This window comes from Cricetulus griseus, chromosome 5 (assembly GCF_003668045.3).
Source record: "Cricetulus griseus strain 17A/GY chromosome 5, alternate assembly CriGri-PICRH-1.0, whole genome shotgun sequence".
Taxonomy (NCBI): Eukaryota; Metazoa; Chordata; class Mammalia; order Rodentia; family Cricetidae; genus Cricetulus; species Cricetulus griseus.
The window spans coordinates 90,966,185-90,986,158 of record NC_048598.1 but is presented as its reverse complement, the minus strand read 5'-3'; the positions used below and the strand labels follow the sequence as shown (position 1 = coordinate 90,986,158).

General features: G+C 38.5%; 1 pseudogene; it reads right to left on the bottom strand.

Annotated features, from left to right (window-relative positions):
* Nucleotides 1-18,163: 18,163 nt before the first annotated feature.
* On the bottom strand, nucleotides 18,164-18,421 carry LOC113835974 (annotated as a pseudogene).
* Between the last annotated feature and the right edge of the window lie 1,553 nt (nucleotides 18,422-19,974).

The window sequence follows — 19,974 nt, the reverse complement described above, 5'->3', positions numbered from 1 at the left end:
AAGAGTCATCAAATTAGACCTATAGGCCCCTCTATAGGAGTTAATTTATTCCTGATGGTAAACCTGGCCTACTACTGCCTGTGGCAGGTGAGGTCATGAAACCTAGAGGAAAACCTACTACAGCCACATGCATAAACCAGGACAAATCACAACTGTGCTCTAAATACCTATCCTCACAGTTACAGATAAATGTACCCCTCATTCCTTATCAAATAAGTTTTTTTAATAGCAGACAATGATTATAAGAGAAATCTACAACTAGTCAAAATTCATAGAACAATTGACCCTAGGGTTTCAATCCTCATCTGATCCATCTACAATGCAACTCCTACACCTAAGATTGAGGGAACATCATGGAAGAGGAGGAAGAGGGGGAAGAAAGGGTAACATCCAGAGAAGGAGGAATCTGCTTTGAGACAATACATTCTATATATTACAGGGAGGTGCACTCAAGGATTGTAAACAGGACTTGCACATTGACAACATCATCAGGTGAGCCAACACGGAAGGGGGAAGTCTCACAAGGCCCCAGCCATAGATGAAGTGCTACAGGCAATCAATGGCTACTATAAAAGGGAGAATCAACCTTCATTGTACCTATCAGGTACAAGCCCTTTGATAGGTTATCCCATCCCAAGTAGTCAGCCATAAATGCATACACATATAGGTAATACAAAATGGATTCATCAGGTTGTATTCATATATTTATCAGTGAGCATATACACGCGTATATTCCGATTTACGAGGTTATATTAATATATTTATGTGTGCATGCAATACATGTGATGACAATAATGATGAGGTTGTGACTTTGAGAGGATTGGGGACACAGGAGTGTGAGTGGGACAAGGGAGGGATAGCATAACAGAATAACTGAATTTTAGAAATGTAACTCCATTCATTCATTGTCACCATTGCAGTTTTGTTAAAAATTATATTCAATGCTTTGATATGGGAACAGAGCTCAGCCTTTACAACGTGTCTCCTGCTTGAATCTCCACCTTGTTCCATTGTTATACCAGATACTGTATCTCCAGCCAACTTACAAGACGCTGTTCAGTCCTCCTGGATCTAAGCAGGGGAGGGAGAGAACCATTGCAAGCCCCGAAGTGAAGCAATAACTAATCTTTGCCATGAAGTTTAGATGAGGGTCAAAAGAGATCAGACATCAAAGCCTCCAGCCTAGTGCTGACCACAGCCCTCATAGCGTGCCGCTCTCTGCCATGGCTTCAAAGCCCCCAAACAGCTTGCTTGTATGTTTCCTTCTCAAACATTCTTACACAAGTGCAGGGAAAGAAAAGATCAATGGAGTCTTGACTCGGTGGTTTTCACGGCACCTAACAGAGAGGAGGGTAAGTTTTCAACTTCAAAGTGGGGGGACTGTCATGGCAGCAGGAATCATCTGTTTAAATGTTCTTATTAAACAGAGGAGAAAAAAAGGAAAAAGAAGAAAAGCTTTTGGAGAGCAGGCAATAAGGAGGCAGAAATAGAAACACTCCCTGTATTTTAGAAGTAAGTTGTTGACAGAAAGCTAGCAATGGAGATAGCAGGAAGATGGAGGCAGGAGAATCCTCAGCGCTATAGAAGAAAACCGCTAGGCAGGATTCTCTCCTCTGTTTTTCTCTGTCCTCTTTATTCCTTCTTTGTGCCTCCTTCTATAAATACATGTTAACAACCCACCATGTACCATGGCGGCGTAGCCACTAGATATCCAGCAGGGCAAAGAGTGGAGAAAGGCTTTGTTCTTCAAAAGCTTCATCTGTGTGGAGAAAATGCACCTGTCATTATATAACAAGGCAAGATAGTAATTCTTACAAATAAAAATGAAACTAAAGAGCACAAAGTGTCTCATATCTTAGAAGGAATGCTGAGGGCAGCACTCTCCACGTAGAATTTGAGCAGAGTTAAATAAAGGAAAGAAATCCAGGAAACACATTATTCATGGGTTTTTTTGTTTGTTGGTTTGGTTGGTTGGTTGATTGGTTGGTTTTACAAGACAGAGTTTCTCTTGTGTAGCCTTGGCTGTCCTGGAACTCACTCTGGAGACCAGATTGGCTCCGAACTCACAGAGATCCACTTGCCTCTGCCTCCTGAGTGCTGGAATTAAAGGCGTACACCACCACCACCCAGCATGGTTATGCTAAACTGTCTCTGAGGCAACAGAAAAACCAAGTCCCTGGGGTGTATGTATCTTGGCCCCCAGACTGATCACTGTGAAACCAGCATGGAACTGATCCAGACCCTATGACTGTGGGTGTCAGTGAGGTGGCCTCGAAATTCTATGGGGCCTCTTGTAGTAGATTAGTACTTATCCCTAGCATAGGAATAGACTTTGGGAGCCCATTTCACATAGAGGGATACTCCCTCAGCCTAGACACACGGAGGAGGGCCTAGGTCCTGTCCCAAAGGTTATGACAGATTCTGAAGACCCCCCCCATGGAAGTCCTCATTCTTCCTGGGGAGCAGAAAGGGTATGGGATAGATAGGGTTTTAGTGGAGGGTAGGGAAGGAGGAGAGGGAGAGGGAACTGGGATTGACATGTGAAACAATCTTGTCTCTAGTTTAAATTTTATAAAAGGGGGAAAAGAATTAAGGATTATATCTCTAGGGGCTGGGGCTCTTGTAGGGGAATGATTGGTCAGGGGAGGGTGACAGGTTTAATAGTCTTTACCTTCGGGAGGATTAGATGGGCGTTGGGCTAAGGGAGAGTCGAGGTGGGTGGGAGGAAGGGTGGGAGGGAGAACTGTGATTGAAATGTAAAATGAAATTAAAATAAATAAACAAATAAAGAAAGAAGAAAAATAAAGAACTAAGGAAGCTGTTCTAGCTTTGATGAACTCAGTTTGAGAAGAGGTGGGCAGAGAAAATGGGTTCCATGGCTTAGGGTAGGCTTATATCTTATTTTAAGAGTGATAGGAAGCTGATAAAGATACATCTGACAGCTACCATGGCCTAACATGCCACCTAGCTATCATTGGACTCAGATGCCAGAGTTAAGAGTTCCTAACCCTTGGATGTTTGTCAAATTATTTTTTTAGATCTGTTTCTTCACGTGCAGAAAGGGCTTATCATAACTTACAGATGTGTTGTAGGGGATGTACAAAAATCCCAGTGATGCTCACAGCACAGTATTTGAGACAGAGGAGTGTTCCACAAGAACAATTTGTAGGGGATACTGTAGCCACACCTGCTTAGTGGCTGGCTACAGGTGTGCCTGACCACGCCTGCGAGGGCTGGCCAGGGTGACGTAGGGAAAGTTTAAGAGTGAGGGACGCTAACATGGCGGCCCCCTGCTTTAGGGGAACTGTAGGGGATGTTGTAGCCAGCCCCTAAGCAGCCCCTACAACAATTCAGTAGTTTTGCTATTGGCCTTGATACATTATCATCACAGCTATGAAGCAAGCCTGCTTGAAGCCCTAGCAGAAGAGAACACCTATGTTCAAAACTGACAGAATTTAAAGAATGGAAAGATTGGAACAGAAGTGGATTATGAAAAATGAACTGGGATGTGAATGAGGAAGGGAGGCCTATGGTGGAGGGCATAGTAAATGCAGTCGGTGGGGAGGGCTAAGTAGGAAAATGTATAATGGTATACATGTAGGAATGCCATCAAGGAACACATGACTTTGCACTCTAATTTTAAAAGTTAGTTTAAAAAGAAATAGTCTCTATTGAAATAAAAACAGATGAGGGCAATGGTCAAATTAAAAGTTAGTTTTTTAAAACTACACTGGGATGTTTCCCATCTAATTTTACTTGTATTACTTTTGCTTTTCTTCTCCCTCTCTCTCTTAATAAACCATAACGGTGCAAAAACCAAGTGGGGTAATAGGTGATCTTTGACACCACTTCTATAACACGTTTAGTAGTCTTGTCTAATTTACTGCAGAAGTGTTAAAAACAGGAATATGTGTGAAGCAATTAACCAAAAAATATGTGATTACTTACTCTCATGTGATCCGGAAGTTAGAGTATTGTATACTAGCTTATTTAGATTGGTTTTGCTCACTTTATTCATTAAACTTTTAACCAAGACAAATTTGATGGCATGCAGTCACTGTCAAAGACTCATAAACATGGAAGTGTCTTTACAGTCACTGTCAACACCAGCTCTATTTACTGCATTTTACTTTAAATTCTGCTGTTTATTGTATATTTAAACCTGTAGATGAGCCAAGAGTAATAAATTTAGAGAACACATAGTAACAATGAATAATTTAGTAGGCTGAAAGCATCTCCTCATTTTCATATGAATGCCAATTAGGAAAAATTGGAATTCCTTTTTAGCTGTGCTGTACGTTACTGAGATACTATCTGGAGCCAAGCTGGGCTCTCAGGTTGCTCAGAGACATTTTGTATGAAATTAAAGTAGTGTAAGTAGTTTCAAGTGTGATCGCCATGCTTTTTAAAAATTCAGGCTTGATAACAAGCTCAAAGTCAGATTGGACAACAGAGCACAAAGAAGGGTGGGATTAAGCAGACAAAACAGCTTATAACTGGCTGAAAAATGTTTTCCTACCCTGAGTCCCCTGAGTTGTCTGCCTGTCTGTCACCATCACACAGCCATTGAAGGTCACCATTCAAAAAGTCAGAGATGTTCTTAGCCAGAGAAGCCTAGTGCTGGCCTACAGAGACTGCAGCTGTGGATAGGAGCCACCTAAGAGAATGAACAGTGACAAAATAAAGCCTGAACATATCTGTATGCCAACCAGGACATGTGTTTTTCATTACGTTGTCATGGCATTATGTTTAACAACTTATATTTACTATTTCTCTTTCAATATATACATAAGAAAACTAGAAACACAAGTCCAGTTATATATAAATAAATATACTGATGTTTATCTATGCCTCAGTGGACCTTCTTTTAGGAGATGTGTTCATGAAATTGTGAGTGGGTGAAAGAGCCCAGTGACGAGTTAGAATGCCTCTCATTCATTCTAACACCTGAAAGAGGTCCTTTGTTGAAGTCAACCTGGATATTGTTTATAAGAGAGAGCCAAAGCCAATGAATTGACAGTAGGTGTTAGACTACAGATAGATATGTATACATGTATAGAAATATGTGTTTGCACGTTTATATAGATGTTTGATGCATATTTATCAATATGTACAAGAAAATAAAGAAGAAAAGATGATTTCCTATTTGTGTAACAAGATATAGACCATGGTGGTGACTTCTCTAAGACCTTTGGTGAAGAGAAGTAGGAAATCTTTGAGATGCTTGAAAGGGAAATAAAATGAATTGGCATTGGAATCTACATGAGGAGGAAATGGCATTTTCCTATTTTCCTCCTTCATGAGTAAGTCCAGTCTGAAATCAAAGAACTTTGCATGTGTCACTTCAGGTGGCAGTAGACACATTATGATGTATTCTCATCATTAAACTTTATTAGCAAGAGAAAGCTATGGATGCAAAGTAGAAACATGGCTTCTCATTTCTCACCAGAAGAAGAGTGGCTCATCTGCCTATCAGGATGCAAGGTGACTGAAGAAACCCACACTGAAGAGAATTGTCAATAGCTAAAACCAGGAAAGCATGCTACAAGTTGGAACCAGACTTACCAACATCTTACAGATTGCTTCTCAGTAGATCTTTTATTATTATTATTATTATTATTATTATTATTATTATTATTATTATTATTATTATTAGAAACAAGCTTGTTGTACATGTCAATCCCAGTTTCCTCTCTGTCCCCTCTTCCCTTGCCCCTCACCGGGCCCCCTATCCCTTTTTGCTTCCCAGGAAAGGTGAGGCCTTCCATGAAGATCTTCAAAGTCTGTTATATCATTTGGAGCAGGGCCTAGCCCCCCTGCCCTGTGTGTCTACGCTGAGAGAGTGTCCCTCTATGTGGAATGGGCTCACAAAGTCCATTAGTATATTATGGATAAATACTGATCCACTACCAGAGGGCCCATAGATTGCCCAGGCCTCCTAACTGACACCCACATTCAGGGGATCTGGATCAGTCCTTTGGTGGTTTCCCAGCTATCAGCCTGGGCCAGTCCATGAGTTCTCCGTTGTTCAGGTCAGATGTTTCTATGGGTTTCTCCAATCTGGTCTTGACCCGTTTGCTCATCACTCCTCCCCCTCTGCAACTGAATTCCAGGAGATCGGCTCAGTATTTAGCTGTGGGTGTCTGCTTCTGCCTCCATCAACTACTGGATGAAGGCTCATGTTTGTCTTTTTGTGACTGGGTTACCTCACTCTGGATGTTTTTTTTCTAGTTCCATCCATTTGCCTGCAAATTTCAAGATTCCATTGTATTTGTTGTTGTTGTTTGTTTGTTTTATGTATTTTGTTTTCCCATTGAGTAGTACTCCATTGTGTAAATGTACCATATTTTCTTTATTCATTCTTCAGGTGAGGGGTATCTAGATTGCTTCCAGGTTCTAGCTTTGACACATAATGCTGCTGCCAACATAGTTGAACAGATGTCCTTGAAAGCAAAACTGCCTACAGCCATGCAAGATGTGGTAGTCTATACAAGGCAAAAGAGGTTTAATGGAAGGAATATCTGCAGTCATATCTGGGTATTCTTGAATATTCTTTGAGAATCCTTTTCTACAACAATACAGTAAAACTCTGTGTTATTTTCATTGGGTGAGACCTGCCGGCTTCCACTTATGCTCTGCCATTGAATTGCAGGCACCTTTCTGAGATAATTTGTAATGATTGATTTAACAAGATTGATGTACAATACCAAATGTATTAAACCTGCAATTGCCTCTGCATGTGGCGAAGCATATTATCCCCCACACAAGATGAGGTTCATTTGGCAGTCAACCCACTATTTTATCAATATATATGTCATCTGTTGGGCCACAGCCTTTCCATGTTAAAGCATTAGAACTTTTATGGAAGATTCTTCTCATCAAAATTTAAAAGCAAGCCTGCAAAGATAAAACACAAAACCACAAACATCATTTCATCATCAGTGTCTAAACTTTATCACATGCTAGTTTGTGCCTCCTTCTTTCCCTCCAACTGAATTCCTATATGCCATTAGCCTTGCTTTTTACTTTTTATTGGTGTCTTTCATTATTGATGCCAAATGAATGGGAACTTTTTTTAAATTTAAGATTGTGACTCTTTATATAATGATGATGCTCAATGAATCTGATTAATTATTTAATTGAAAGGAATGGATGTGCAACTCCCATGTCCTCTTCATGGATTGAGTGATGAAAATACTTCAATAGAGTGGAAAACATTAATTAATCCTATTTTTATATTTAACTTATTGAAATTTAGCCAGGAAATCTGTTGTTTGAGTACCACCTCTGAATCACCCAAATGTGAAAAGTTTATACGCAGTGTGATTTGTCATTTTTCAAAGGTTACAATAAAGAAATAGGAAATAGATACAGGATGAGAAATGGAAGAGAATACGTTAAGATTTTTACTTAAAAATTAGTTCATCGAATATAGAAACAAATCCTTTTTCTTGGTTTTCTCTTTACAAAACATGCATTCATTATTAAATCTAGGACATAAAGGAAACTTGAAAAAAATTGAGGGTATTATGCTAAATTTTGGATATCAGTTTGCATTTGTTGGACAAATAACCTCTGGGATTTGACAATTATTTAAAGTGAATGTCAAGATTTCTTTTACATTTTAAGCCCTTTATCTGAATATCAGGTCTTTATTGAATTGCTCGTGGTTGTTGGTGAAGCTATTACCTAGTTAATTAGAATTAGGTCTACTTCTGAGCAAAACTGCCATGTACCAGGATAATGTTACTTAAAATATGCAAGAAAGGATAGACACTTAAAAATATGGTAAGAATAATTTCTAAAATTATTCACAGATCCAGAATTTCATTAAAATACTGTGTGTGTGTGTCTGATTGCATGTGTCTCTATGTGTGTGTCTGCAAGTTTGTGTCTGTCCATCCTTAACTGTGCTAATAAGAGAATTTAGCTTGAAAATTAAAAAGAAATTAAAAATTTAATTTTAAAAAATAGAAGAAAGAAAAATATCTACCCATTCTTTTGACACAGACACACACACAAGTCAGCCATGTGCTTTTCAATTCAGGGAGCTTAATTATTCGTTAGATGGGTGGTTTGAAAGTACTCGAGTTATTCATCAAAACACCTGCTTCCCCTCGTCATGTGACTTCTTAGACAGTGGCATCCCTTTTCAAATATTTGATTTTACATATTTTGCTTATACAGCTTACATATGCAAATAAATGTGTGTAAGGAATGTTTGTGGTACAATGGAGACAACACAAAAAGCATCTAACTTAAACCTGGCTTTATTCTTCTTGAAGGATGCTTTGCCGTTTGGTTGTTTTGATCAATGACTTTAGGCTGTGTCATTATCTGCTATAATATGACTTCGTACTCCCCTTGTGTGTGCATGTCATCTTTGCTTTCACAGTAACAATGGTTCAACACTAGGAGCTTTGCCATGCAGCTTATCTGTACTTATGCACTCATGTTATTCTATAGATGTCCACACAGAGTTTGAAATTTGCGATTTGTGTTCCCTCCTGGCAATACCCCCACCAGGTCTGCTTTATCTCAGTCAATGTGCTATTGTCAACAGCACAGACATCTTGATCTCAGGGTTATGTTTAAGTACTGACATTTACAATACTAAAGGGGGCTAATTGCTGAGAAGAGGTAATGTTTGCTTATTTGTTTGTTTGAGACTGGGTTTCTCTGTGTAGCTCTAGTTGTCCTAGAACTCATTCTGTAGACCAGTCTGGCCTTGAACTCAGAAGTCAGCCTGCCTCTGCCTCAGGTGTGCTGGGATTAAAGCTGTGTGCCATCACCCCTGGCTGACAACAGTCAATTTTCTCAAAAGCCCCTTTCCTTGAAATACTTTTCTATCGCATGAGTTTAGAAACTCTATCTTTTGTTGTATATTCATCATCAAAACAAAGTATTTCATATAGAAGTCTGAGCTATTGAAATTCCACAGTGCTTATCTCATAAACAGCCTTCCATTCACATTCTCAATACTCATGACCTACAACTTGATTTAAGATCACCCGAAGCCAGTACTAGTATAGTAACTGAGTCAAAGAAAATTAGCTTGGGTCTTTTCTGAATTGTATATTAATATTTCTCTATTGATACCTAAGCAATGTAATATAGAGGGGTGTGTGTGTGTGTGTGTGTGTGTGTGTGTGTGTGTGTGTGTGTGTGTGTGTATTAAAAGTAAATAGGACCATCTGTGGGGAAGATGCAGTAGAGGAGGGGTGGGGCAGGTTATTAACCTAATGGCAATGACATGTAAATATAGATATGTCATAAATGAAGCCTATTACTTGTATGTTAGCTAAAAACAATTTTAAAAGGATATTGTGGGGTCATGTCTCACATAAAGAGAACTGGGAACTCTTGCTCCCCAGACTGATAGCTGGAATACCAGCATGGGAGTCATCCAGACCCCAGGAACATGGGTTTCTGTGAGGAAACCTTGGAAATCTATGGGACCTCCTGTAGAAGAAGTTCAGTACTTATCCCTAGCATAGGTGTGGACTTTGGGAGCCCATTCCATTTAGAAGAATACTCCCTGAGCCAACACACATGGGGGTGGGCCTAGGCCCTATCCCAAAGGATACAATAGACACTGATGACACCCTATGGAAGGCCTCACCATCCAGGGGGAACAGAAAGGATATGTGACAGATAAGGTTTTAGTTGGGGAGGTGGTGGTAGGGGAGGACAGGTGGGAGAAGGGAACTGGGATTGTCATGTAAATCAATCCTGTTTCTAATTCAAATAAAAAAAGTTGAAAATAAAGAGAACTTGGTATCTAGCTGCACAGTCATAGTGAGGTTCAGGTGATCAGAAGGTTCTCCATCTCCATCGGTTACTTCATAAATGACCACCAAATAAATAAATACATGAATACATAAATAATAAATGACTAGCTTATTTTTATCCACTAACAATAACATGCTAAAGCCTTTAGTTGTCTTATGAGAAACTGAAAATATTTCCTAAATGAATTTTTCTTTCCCTATTATATAAAACAGACCCTATTAACTTAGACTCATTACTAACAACTGTAACTTGTAAGTGAATGTGATGATGAATCTTAAACTAAGGGGTTGATGTCTAAGCTATTTCCTCCGATGTCCTGGGAGGTTTTGCTTTCTTTTTGACATCGCACTTCCTTATTATTTTATTTTTGTTATTGTTGTTTGTTGCTTTTTTAGTAGCATAAAACACATAATTTTAAATATATTCAATGTATTAAAATCAATTGAGTTCGTTATCTTTTTCACAAGTAAACTGTCTCAAAATTCAACAGATTTCCTTTATATTTGCAACTGTGCTTCTGTCTCCAACTTCATTTAACTCTGAAGGTGATACTGCTCTTTACTACAAAAATATATCATAAACACATCCTCTGTGTTTTCTATCTCCAGCATGGAGTCACTCATTCTCCAAGGAACATCGTCTTATAGCTAATGACTCTTAAAAAAACATCATCTAGATCTCAGGGTGCTCAGTGCCATTGTATTGCTGTTGTTTCAAGAGTTTTCCAGAAATACTTTTAGCTTTAAGATTTTATTGTTAAGTATATGTATATTTATATGTTTGTGTCTGTCTACTTGTATGTGCACGTGTGTGTGGCCATGGATAACAGTAGGCTTCTTGATTCCTTTGAGCTGGGTTTACAGGCACTTGTGAGCCTGTAACATAGGTTCGAGGAACTGAATTTAGGTCCTCGTCAAGAATAGTGCCAGTGCTGTGTGCAGCATCATGGAATTGGACACCTGACTGGGGAACGAATGAAGAAAGGACAGATGCAAGTACGCATCCTGAGAAGCTGTGATCAGGTAGGCTATGATCAAGCGGAGGTAACAAAACAACTATCGTGATCTTATACCTGGAACCACAGCACTTTTAATACACAGAGCACAGCTTGTGGACTTCACTATTCTTGATAGAAGGTCTCTGAAAGTGAGTACCATTGGAATACAAAGATCTTGGAGGAGGAAGTTGCAGTTGCTAGTTTTTGTACACACTGCCAACATTCATATTCCAAGTACAAGACATCTCTGTCGATTCCCAGCCTGACCCACATATGGGAGGCTTTGTCAATGCCACAGATCTGAGGTATGGAATCCTTGACATGGCTGTGCCTGTGTCAAACAGCACAGAGTCACTCAAATTTCATCTATCATTTAGAGGCAGGGCTTCCTCAGTTTCCCATGTATGAGACTTTATTCTCTGACCCATATCTCTAGTCCCCAGAAATAACTTTTTGAAAAAGAAGAAAATATTCAGAATCCTTGAATATATTTCCAGATCAAATTGACATTAAATGTTTTGATTTTTATGATGACTATTTTCCTCAGTGTATCGATGATATGCCTTAACAAAATTACTTGCTTGTATTGGTCTACCACATACGTAAAGAAGTTTCAAAACAATACAGCTTTTACTCCATTTCTTTAGACTGCTGACTGAAGTTGAGGACTTCCTTTTAGTCTTAGTTGTGATTAGAGCATTTTACACAAAACCAGTACACTAAAGTTTTTAGTGTTTTGAAGTTGCCTGTGTTCCTCTTATTTTGTGTATCCCCATTTATTTAATGATTTTCATGTTCTTTTATTAAAAATAAGTTTATAAATCTTCATGTGTACATGTGTATGTATCATTTTTTCAATGCAAGAAACTTTTTCCACACTGTTCTGTATGCTTATTCATTTTTTATTATTTTATTTTTCATGTTTTTATTTTTTTATATCCTGAACATAATTCCCCTCCCTCCTCTCCTCCCTATCCCTTCCCCCAACTCCTTTCTGCCCCCACCCCATCATTTCCTCCTCTGTTTCCATGGTAGGCCTCCCATGGATATCAACCAAACATGGCATATCAAGGTGTAGTAAGACTAGATACCTCCCCTTGATATTAATGCTTGTAGTTTTTATCTAAGATGTTTTTTGTTATCAATAAAGACTCAGGAGTCAGTTATTGGGATGAAAACCTGATAGATCAAAGATGGGGTGGAGTGATCAGCTGATCTTCCCCCTTTTTACCTAAGAGCCAGCAAGCCCAACTCTCCAGGTGTCTCAGACCAAAAGGACTGAGGATCTCTAAATCCTCACCTACTATTTCCTGTGCCTCTCTATCTCCTTTGCAACTAGTGACTGGATCTGCCCCCTGATCCAAGGTTAATTTTATTAACAGTCTTGAAGTTTCACAGAGCAATCAAATATCTTGCAACAAAGGCTGAAGAAGGCAACCCAGTATGAGGAATAGGATCTCAAAAGCCAACAAAAGAATCAGAGGCAGCCCCTGGTCCTACTTTTAAGAGTCACACAAGAAGACCAAGGTACCTAACTATTATATATATGTAGAAGGACTTGGTTAATGGATCAGGTGGGAAGAGGATAGAGGGAGAAAGTATTGGGAGAGACAACTGGAATTGGCAGGCATCTTGGGGACAAGCTAGAAACCTATAGCAATTTCCAGGAACCAACAAAGGTGACCCTAACTAAGATTTCTAGCAATGGGGGATATGGATCCTGAACTGGCCATCTCCTATAACCAGGCAAGTGTTCCAGCAGAGGCACTGAGACACCAACCCAGGCATATAATCTCCAACCTACAATTGTCCTGCCTATAAAATGTGTTGGGGTATATAGGTGGTGCAGAAATCGGGGTAGTGACCAACCTATGACTGGTCCTGCTTGAGACCCATGCCATAAGAGGGAGCCTATGCAAAGCTTTCTTTTTCAGATTAAAATTCAGACCTAACATTCTACCCTTAACCCCCCCCCCAAAGCTCATGAGTACCTCACAGCATAAACACATGTGTCCATCTTCAAGACTACCCACAGTCCTGACAATTCAGTATTCACCTAATGCCACATCAAATCTCTTGGGAAAAGTTCAACTTATTATTCTCCAAACCAATGGTTGTACAGTGTAACAACCAGTATGTGAACCAAGTACCATAAAAGGACTAATCAGACTGCTTTCACACAGGAATTTCAACACTGGACCATTGTCACACAGTGTGAATCTTCTGGTTACAGATTTTTCTTGAGTTGAATAGGCAGACTCTGACTCTGAAGCTGCTTTGTGGGGACATTATTTGAACAGAATTTGGTTGTTTCAAATGTTGAGGTCCAAGGCTTTGTCTTTTTAGAGTTGGTCACTTGGAATCTGTCACTTTCCAGCTTCCATTAAATAACTGGCTGAACAGAATCTCCTTCAGTACTTCCAAAGATATATTGTCCATTGCATGTCATGAATTTTTTTCCTCTTTGTTATTTCTAAGACACTTAATAAAGGTTGATATTGAGTTCCTATTCCTTGAAATAAAATTCCATTTTTTCATCAATGTTCTAAGAAGTAAAGATTTTATGAATGACCCAAAAGGGAAATACTATTTTCTTCCTAGCTTCCTTTTAATTTTATCTTTCAATTTCCCTAGCATCATGCCAGGGAAAAAACACATTTTGAGTCTGACACGGAGTAATTAGGAGATATATCATCCTAGAGATCATTTCTTAATAAACTTTGGGCAGGGAAATACTTTTATAGAAAACAAGAGGAAGACATACTAGTTGACTTAATCTAATCTCATTTTGTGTGAGAGGTTTTATGTCTGCTTTGTTCTGTGTTCTCTCTTTCTTGTTACTGAGAAGAGGAGATAGGAAGCAATTAATGGCTGTCTTTCCTTATAAAGGGCTTCTTTTGTGGCAAGAACATTTCTTGGGGAAAAAGAAGAAAGTCATTGCTGACTTTTAACCATAGTAAGACAAAGCCTTGAGTCTATGTTGTGCTCATGGCTTCATTGATGATGAGAAGTAAATGTGATCAGTAAGGAGAGCAAAGAAAGATGCAGATAAATCAAAGTGCTCTGAGGACCAGGTAAATTTTAACCCTTCCTCTTTGCAAAGACAAAATGAGTTTCCTGTACATTTCAAAAATCATCTGTTCTGTAAATTTGGTATCAAGAATAAATCTTAAAAGATACATTGAATACACAACATTTAAATCAACATTGATTGCCACTGGACAAATCACCATGATATTTAAGGAAACTAAAGCTTATTTATGGCTTATACATGTATGATTTTGTTTAGAGTAATATTTCTTGATCATATGTGCTTTTAAAAGTTAACTAAAAGACTCAGTAATATATAACTTTGTTGAGAAACTGGGTAGAGTTCATGTTTCAGTAATTGAAATATAATTATTAAGAATGCCTATCAAGAGAAAGAACTAACCACAAATTATCAATATCAATCAGGAAATTATTTAATATCATACTATATAAAGTATGAAAATGCAACTCTATAGCATGAAAACAAGTTCAATATTAGGAAATAGTTACTTTTTTAAAAGCTCTGTAAGTCACTGACAGCTGATAGCAGTATACTTCTAGGCCAGTTTGGTGACTTTGTATTTTGCATATGAAATCTGATTATATGTCCTTTATAACATAAGTAATATGAACCCAGAGACAGATATTGGGGTTCAAGCTGAAGATCAGAGAAGCAAAGCAGCAAAGCCAGTAGCTCTTACCCCTGTCTCCTCCTTCTTACATTCCTTTCTCTGACCAGTCATATCATTCCTGTCTCCACCTCCCTAGTGCTGGAATTAAAGGCATGTGATCACAAGTGATGGGATTAAAGGCATGAACTCTGTTACTGTTACTTTTTAAACTGAGTCACTCTCATGTAGCCCAGGGTTGTCTTGGACTCATAGAGTTCCATATGCTTCTGTCTCCTGTGTCCTGGATTACAGGTGTGTACCACCACCACCTGCCTTCAATGCTAATATGGCTGCTGGAATTAAAGGTATGTATCACCACTGTCTGGCTCTATGACTATGTACAGCTTTGAATTTTGATCTCCAGTGGCTTTATTAAATCATAAACAATATATCACCACAGTCCTTTGGCTGATGTAAATTTTGGAAAAAATATTATTAATAATAAATATATTTAATGTCTGATATCCACTTATAAGTGAGTACATATATTGCTTGTATTTCTGGGACTGAGTTGCCTCACTCAGGATGATTTTTTCTAGTTCCATTTACTTGGAGCAAGAGGGGACAAGGACACTACCGGGAGATCTTGGGCCACAGAAGCAATTAAGTAGGGTTCATAGAGACTGAAGTGGCAATCTTGTAGCATGGATCTCTGTAGGTCCTCTGTGGATGCATTGTCATTATTTAGCTTGGGAACCCCTAACAGTGGGAGGTGGGGATGTCTCTAACTAACTATTTTGCCTGCTCTTGGGACCCTTTTCTTCCTACTGGTTTGCCTCCTCCAGCCTTGATATAAAGGCATGTGCCTAGTCTTATTGCATCTTGTTATGCTGTGCTCACTTAATATCCCTGGGAGGCCTGCTCTTTTCTGACAGGAAACAGGAGCAATGGATCAGGGGGAAAGGAGAGGTGTGGAGGAAACTGGGAGGTTTGGAGGAAGGGGCGGCTGCAGTTGATATGTATTGAATGAGAGATGAGTAAATAAATTTATATAAAATAAAATAAATGTATTGCATGTCACTATTTAAATTATTAGAGTACATTATATTTGCCTTAATCTAATGAAATTGTCAGGCAATGATGTCACATCTGCATTGTTTTTCCTTTAGGATCATTGAACATTGGCTTACCTAAGAGTATCTTTCAGAGTTTCTCTGGCCAATGATGTTAGTTGGCCAACCTTGGCTATAAGACTAGTTACTTTGATTTTATGTACTTTTTTTAGTATCAGAAATTCATGCCTTTCATTGGCAGTTGGCACAGTTGGCAGGGAATAAAACTGCCATTGTTAGGTTTTAGGTCAAAGCCTCTAAAAACACAAACACACTGGATAGCACACTAAGCTGTGCAACATTCCTCACTCACTATGACCTTGAAGCCACAGAAAATAGTAGTAATAACTTAATTTTAGGGAGTTTGAGTTAAACTGAAACCATAAGTACACCAAGCTGTTGGTCCAAACTCAATGAAGTCTTTCAAAACTCACCTCCTGCAAATATCTGTTAGCTGTCTCTATGGCAGCCATCTGTAAGTCAGTTTCACAAGACAAGAGTAGACTTCTATGTCTCCAGTTTGTGGGAACTACAATGCTGACATCACCTTCCTCCTATTTGACTCAGGTGCTTGCACTTGTCATGCAAGAAAGCCACCATTGGAGGTAATATGAATGTCCCTAGAAACCGTTTTGAGAATGGAGAAGCAGTATTTAAAATTTGTTCATTTAAAAGTTATTGCATTTTCTGTTACTTTGATAAAACTAAAACAAAATATGCTTAACACCATCATATTTATCTTTGCTCTGGTCCTTAGTTAAAATATTTGGAAATGTTTGAATCCCTCTAAGGTTTGCTTCTACTATCTGATGAGGTAAAACAGAGCACTCTATCCAAAGCCAATTAATGCCACTGCTGAGTATTTTTCCTGGAACTCTCACCTCTGCTGGGATTTTTTTATCACTATACCATTTAGTGGAAACTAGTCCCAGTTCTGTGTGTACTTCAAGAAGTCTCCCACCATTCCTAGATGTTGCTTTCTTCATCTCAATGCATCTTCATTAACCTTTCATCATCTCCATATTAGATTGGAATTGAGTCAACTTGGAAGTAATGGAAAACAGACAGGCATCTTCAAATCATAATTGCTCCTTTTTTCAGAATAACCCAAGGGTCAAAGACTCTGCAGGAGTTTCAGACAGTGCACTTAACACAGGGTGCTTCAGGTTCTACAGTAGGAAAAAGGGTTGAAACTTTGAAGATGGAAGATTCCACCTGTAGGTCAGCTCTCCTGCAGTCTCAAAGTGGTAGACACCAGGGCAGGTTTGATATATGGACCTTCCAACCAAGAGATCCCTGCGGTTTTATCAGGGACATCTACTTTTTTGTCAGGAGTTTCAGTTCACCAGAAGCTTTTAGGTTGTTAACCCTCCTTGCTAAGCATCCAAGGGAAAATATTTCATGTCTCAAGAACCCCTCAAATGGACAACTCTCTTCTCCCATCTCCTGCCCTGAGAGACTGCTTCATGCTCTTCAAGTATTGACTCAGTTGCCTCGACCCAGGTAAAAAGAAAGGAGGTTTGCACTCTCCTTCCATGATCTGCAGCTTTGAATTCTTTGCAATCCATAGAAATTACTTTCCAGTGTAGTAGAAAGTAAATATATACATTTACTTGTGCAATTTAAAATAGTAAGAAAACTCTAGTCCCTATTTCTACATTATAAATCAAATTAGGAACTCACCAGTTTCTTTTCAACATTATATTGGATCTATAAATACTGTCCTAGTCATATTTATTAATATTCATCTTATTATTCTTTGTCTTTGATGTCATGGAAATATTCTTGAAAATTATATATAAGCCTCCATTTCTTCTAGCTTCCAAATTTTCATTATTAAGTAGTCATGTTTAATGCATTCATAATAAATTGTTATAAAATAAAAAGTAAGACAAGTCTTTATTTTTTTAATGTGGTTACATAGTTGTTCTTCATCTATATTTAAATAATTTACTATTATTTCATTTTAAAATAAGACATTTTTCATTTATTTTCTATAGTTATCTTTACATTTCTTTAATGGGCTTATATTTTTCTGACAAAATTTATATGCAATCATTATATTTTATGGTATTACATACAGCACACTTGTCTACTTCCTATTTTGTTGAATTTCTAAGAAATTCTCATTAGGTCTGTAATTAATTTAGCTCAGTAATTTGAAATAGTGAAGCCATTTTCTTTTGTTGTTCCACATTCATGGATATTTTATATCAGTAAATAATAAAAACACTAAAATTTAAGTTCTAAGTTCTATTTTAAATATCACATTGATTAAGAGTTGTAATTCTGTGGGTTGGAATGAACGAATATGAGGAATTATCTAGGACCACCTCTTTGAGGAAGTGGAAAGTATAATAAGATAAGAGTCCTTTAAGCAACATTTCTCCATTCTCCATCTCTGTCTCTGGTACCCATAGTCCATCCTACTCTCTCACATTTGCAATGAACATAGGAGCTTCCTCCTCCTCCTCCTCCTCCTCCTCCTCCTCCTCCTCCTCCACCTACTCCTCCTTCTCCTTCTCCTTCTTCTTCTTCGAATATCAAAATTATATTCTGAGGATTTTGAACAAAACTGATAAAACTTTGTGGCTTTAGTAACCACAATAAACAGACCAAAATCTACTCAGATTGCATTAACTCCCTCTCCCTTTTCCTCTTCTCTCCTTCTCCTTCTCCTTCTCCCCTCTCTCTCCCCCAAAGGGAGAGAAGAACAACTATCAATGGCAAGAAGCAGCTGCAGAAAAGCAGCTCCTAGGGCCGCCTTCGTACACAGAACAGAACACTATGTCTAGTCCTCATGGTCTCAGGTGCTCTACACAGTCAGAGAAACGTCTCTAGCAACGAACTACAGAAATGATCCCTGAGAGTATAGTCTTGAGAAGCTTCTCTTTGACATGCATGTTTCAAATAAACGTATGTTAGAAAAGTAAAGGGGATAGATTTTATTTTCTCACAAAAATTTGTGTATGCTAATGCATTTTTAATAAATTAATATAATAGCTCTTTAACTGTGATATTTTCTATTTATTTGTTTATTGGTTTTTTTCAAGACAGGATTTCACTTTGTAACAGCCTTGGCTGTACTGGAACTAGCTCTGTAGACCAGGTTGGCCTCAAACTCACAGAGATCCATCTACCCCTGCCTCTGAGTGCTGGGATTAAAGGCTTGTGCCACCACAACCACCATCACCAGGTTTAGTGATATTTTTTAATGGCTTCCTGTAGATATGGTCTCTACTACTTTGAAATTTTCCAACACACACACACACACACACACACACACACACACACACACCACAGTGTATTTACATAAAATATTTAATTGAAGCTGCCCTACACTGGGGAATAATACTTCTTTCTAGAAGCTACAGGGTGAAAAAATGGCAAGTGTAAGATATTATAAATAAGCTGTTAGTCAGATTTCTCCAAGGCCCCCAAAACAAACTAGGCCATCACAATGGCTCTTTATTATCCAGTAGAATTTGGTAGTAAGACCCTGTTGCTTAAGACCATATGCACATTGATCTCAAGACCTGGATAAATGAAGATGGTACTGACCAGAAAGAGTCTTTCTTGCTGGTTTGCTTTTATAGTATCAAAGGTAGTATTATGATTCTGAAGGTCAAAAGTCACCAATAGTCTTACCCAATTGTGAGCCCTATTAGCTACCATAACAACCTAAGTGAAATAATGGCACAAATGTTTGGGGGTAACCACCCACTTAAAATTGTATTTAAGACCTATTCTACAGAAATAAATGCATACCTAATACTATAAATACAGCCAAGAACCCACGGTTGAAGAGCTTATAGGCCCATGGGTGAACTTACTACTATTATTTTCTTGAGTGGATATAATATTTAACCGTCCTCTAAACTCATATCTCTATGAACATGTTAGTACAACTCTCAGACCTCATCAGAGAAGCATCTTTGTGTAGTGCATCATGGTTGACACAGAACCTCACACTGGTTCAAGTGTGGAGTCTGAGTGTGGAGTACTCAGTCACAAATGGGACACCTATATTACCCCTCCTGCCAAGGATGAGGGAATATCATGAAAGCAGCATCAGAAAGACTGTAAAAGCCAAAGGTTTGGCATGACTGGAGATGTCTTCAGCTCATGTAAGGACGGCTGCACTCTTGAATTCACGGTGGCTATGGTTGCACTCTGCATGAGACCTGCACATGATCAAGCCAGTCAATGTTCAAGTATAAAGTAGGGAGGAAAGGACTATGGGACACCACCTGTAGCTGAGGAACAATTGAGAGTTGATAGTTTCTAGGGGTAGGAAACCAGTTTTCCTTAGGCTTTTATACCCGGGTAGGCTGACCATACTCTGGTAAATGACCATATATTCATCAGCTTATGGAAGCTGAAATTAGATTCAATAGCTTAAAGAAAAAAAAGAGACCACGAAGTTGAGATA